Consider the following 4,430-nt stretch of genomic DNA (forward strand, 5'->3'; position numbering starts at 1 on the left):
CCTACAATGTATCAGAGACCATTGAGAAGTTTATACACTTTATCTTCCTTAACAATTATTATCCAGGATTTACAAGTAAAGAAACTGAGGCCCAAGTACAGGTTCAATACTTGCCCAAGGCCACAAAGCTGTAAGACATACAGCCAGATTTTATTCATGAACTTGAAATAGAACCCTGACGGTCCACAGGGCCAAATGACTGACTCAACAGTCAGCTAAAATTGGGACTAACTGAGGGACTTATAGGAGACCCAGCCCTCTGTCCGTATGGGGATCCACAACTGGAGAAATAGCAGAATAGTCCCTGTGGCTCCCAAAGCTGGGAGCTCTGCTGAGCAATGCCTGGCTGAGTCCAAGGTTTCAGCCTTCTAGGATCCCTGGCCTCTGTGCGCACTGCTGGGTCTTTAGGTAACGTCCTACAAAGGACTTTAATGGTTCAGGAGTGACCCTGGACTCCTCCCTCCACCAAGCAAGAATGTTCCCTTCCATACTGCTCTATTTGCTTGTTTGGATTATTTGACTTTTTATTGTTCTTTATGGAGCAACTAAAATGCTAATGAATCCAGTTCCTACGTTTCAGACAGACCCAGGCCTGCTGCTGGGAGTCTGACGTCCATGACCTGTACGCTGCTACTCCCACGTGTCTGGTGCTATTGTTGTTAGCAATGCATCGTCCTCTGTTTCTTTTATGACATTGCCTAGTGACTTCAGTGCTGATCTTGAAGAGCTCTCTGGACAGAAGTTTCTAGAAAAGCAAATTGGTCTCTACTCTTTGCCTCTAAAAGTTTGGGGGGACGGTGTCTCTGCACACTTATTTAATATTTATTTATTGCTTTCTCCCCCCCCTTCTCCTGCCTCTGTGTGTGTGTGTGTGTGTGTGTGTGTGTGTGTGTGTGTGTGTGAGATTAAATGTCACTGTACATACATGAAGGTCATAGGACAACTTGCAGGAGTTGGTTCTCTTCTTCCACTGTGTGGATTCCAGGGATTGAACTCAGGGTGCTAAGCCTGGTAGCAAATGGCTTTACCCACTGAGCTACCTTGCCTGACTACCTACATATTTTGAGATAGATATCTCAGTGTATAGCTCAGGCTAGCCTGGAGTCTTTCATCCTTCTGTCTCTGCCTCTCAAGTTCTGAAATTACGAGGGTGAGCCACCAACCTTGACATAAAAGAAAGTTAATAATATGGTTTTAATTCTAGTCGATTCATCACAATTGCACATACTTCAAGGTATGGTTACATGCAGATATGCTAGTGTAGAATATTCAAATCAGAGCTGGGCATGACGTGCGCGCCTTTAATTCCAGCACTTGGGAGGCAGAGGCAGGTGGATCGCTGTGAGTTCGAGGCCAGCCTGGTCTACAAAGTGAGTCTAGGACAGTCAAGGCTACACAGAGAAACCCTGTCCCAAAAAACCAAACCAAACCAAACCAAAACAAACAAACAAAAAGAATAGTCAAATAAGGATATTTGGCCTATGTATCACCTCAGGAATAAAGTGTCTTAAGAATACTTTACCACAAAAGCTCTCAAATATATGCCAAAGGATTAGTTTGTATCATGTGAAATGGTTGTTTTAAAAGCGCCTCATCACAAAAACAAAACAAAAAATAAATAAATAAAAAAATAAATGAGCTGGGTGGCTCATGCCTTTAACCCCAGCATTTGGGAGGCAGAGGCAGGTGGAGTTCTAGGCCAGCCTGGTCTACAAAGGGAGTCCAGGACAGCTAAGGCTACACAGTGAAATCCTGTCTCAAAAAACAAAAACACAAACAAAAACAAACAAACAAAAAAGAAAAAAAAAAGGCGCCTCACCTGTGTCCATCACCCATTTCCAGTAAGAACCAGTCAACACTGACTGACCTTGGCTTATCTAACCCTTTACTCTCTCTGCCTCTCTCCACTATAGATTACTTTAAAGACATCTGATTACACATCCATAAATATTTCAGTATGAATCCCTCAACAATCAGACAGCTTTTAAACAATGCCCCAATACATCTTCCCACTGCTCAAACACAGGCGTAATTCCTGATGTCACTAAACATCTGGTCCATCTCCAATATTGCCAGTTCTCCCAGGAATGTTTGTTTTCCTTCTCGTGGTAACTGTTCTGTATTTGTTTGTCTGTGTATGACGTTTCTTTGATGCTTCTGTCAATCTCTTGCTTTCTCTTTGGCTTTTTTTCCCCCAACAATGACCTTGAATTTCTGATTCTCCTGCCTCTACCTTCTCAGTGCTGAGACTTCATGTATGTACCTCTCTTTCTAATCTTTTTTCTGCAGCGCTGGGGATCGAACTCAGCACTTCCTGCGTACAAAGACAACTAACTACTCTACTAACTGAGCTATATCCATCCCCTCCCTCACTGCCTTTTTTTTTGTTGTTGTTTTGTTTTGTTTTGTGTGGGGGGGGTTGAGACAGGGCTTCTCTGTGTCGCCTTGGCTGTTGCTTTGTAGTTGCTTTGTAGACCAGGCTGGCCTTGAACTTACAGCGATCCACCTGCCTCTGCCTCCCGAGTGCTAGGATTAAAGACATGCGCCACCGCACTCGGCTTCCCCCACTGACCTTTTATTCTTTTTTTTTTTTCTACAGATAAAATCAGACCCCATCCCTATGACGTGCTTTAAACACATTGGCCCGTTCATATGTTGTCATCTACATTATGCTGGGCTCACTTCTAGAAGCTTGGTGTGGTTTGGGTTTGGTGCTTTGGCAGAAGGATCTTCCATCTAAAGTGGCAGGGTTCCCAGTGCCCTGTGATGTATAATCACTGCCTAGAGTCATTGTATTCAAAATGGCTAACAGACTGGCAGCATGCCAGCTATAGGACCACTTCCTCATGGTCCCCGTTTTCCATCCCTAGCCATCCTGCTGGAGACGCTTGATCTGGGCTGTAATGCTGCATCCCCCCCAACCCCCCCCCCATCTCTCCCTCCTTCCCTCCTACATCCCTGTGGGAACACTCCCCGCAAGAAATGGCTAGGGAATTAGAGCCTTGAATTTGGGCCTAGCCCTGCAGATGCCAGCCTCCGAGGTTGCTAGGTTGCTAGGATACGCAGCTCCCAGAGCGTTCTCAAGCTGCATCCTTTCAGCGCAGCTCATGTACAAGGATGGGCAGGGTGTGCTGAGGGTGGGAGGAGGCAGTGCCCTGTAGACAAACTTCTCAAGGTGTCCAAGCCCCTCCTAGAGCTGCATGGGGTTAGGGAAATGTCCCTTTTAGAAGCGTCTCTACCCAGGAATCAATTCCGCCCCTGTGGTAAAGGTCACTCTGCATTTTTAATATCCAAGCCCCTCTCCTGTCTCTTATTGCTACCTGCATTTCTACTGCAACATGCCTTCCTCCTTCAGAAACAGTATGTGAGTGAATGCAAGTCGCTGGGTCTCTACTGTGGCCTTCCAGTACCCATTAAGACCAAAGCAGCCTTGAGGACCCCCTGCCTGTGCTCTCAGCCGCAGGGTGCTAACCTCTTACTGTCACTCCCCAGGCCTCAGGGCAGCTGACTGCTACGCTGTCTGGCTCTCCACTGGTTTACCTGCTCCTCTGGGCATTCAGCACGGTGTCTTGCATAGGTCTGTTTTGAATGCGTGAGTGGAAGTGCTCTTCTTGCCAGGCAGGGGTGGTGCACAACTTTAATCCCGGCATACATGGGAGGCAGAGGCCGACTGAGGCCAGACTGGTCTACAGAGCTAGTTTTAGGATAGGCAAAGCTACACAAAGAAACCTTTCTAAAAAGAAAGAAAGAAAGAGAGAGAGAAAGAAAGAGAAAAACAAAAAGAGAGAAAGGAAGGAAGAAAAGAAAAGAGAAAAGAAAAGAAAGTGTTCTTCTCGCCTGCTTCTGCAGACAGGGGCCCACTCACTGCCACAAGAAGGCTCATCCTGGGTAGCTTCAGAGTTCTTGCTCTGGGCCCCTGGGTGAGCCTGCCAGTGCCACTCAGGATGAGCCAGTGATTTCTTCTGTCAGGCAGACCTTTGGAGCTTTAATCTTTCTCCACTGTCTTTTAAGCATCCACCAGATATAGTAGGCAAGTAGATGGTAAAACATGAGCAATCTAAGTCAACAAGTTTGGCTCCCTAGAAGTCTCCCTAAAGCCGGAGACACCTCATTCTACTGAGCCCCCAGACACTGCTTCCCCACCCTGGTCCCACAAAGCTAGAACCTCCAGGGACTAAACTGTAGGACTCAGGTCTACTACATGACAGCATGCTCGGGTAGAAAGGACAGGAAAGTTCACAGATTTCCTTAGGGGTGGGAGTTTCCATCTTTCCTCAGTGCTGAGGCCTAAAGAAGGATGGCATACTCCTTTAATCCCAGCACTCAGGAAGCAGAGGCAGGTGGATCGCCGTGAGTTCGAGGATAGCCTGGTCTACAAAACGAGTCCAGGGCAGCCAAGGCTACACAGATAAACCCTGTCTCGAAAACAA

Source organism: Acomys minous (assembly GCF_964271855.1).
Source record: "Acomys minous genome assembly, chromosome: 8".
Classification (NCBI taxonomy): domain Eukaryota; kingdom Metazoa; phylum Chordata; class Mammalia; order Rodentia; family Muridae; genus Acomys; species Acomys minous.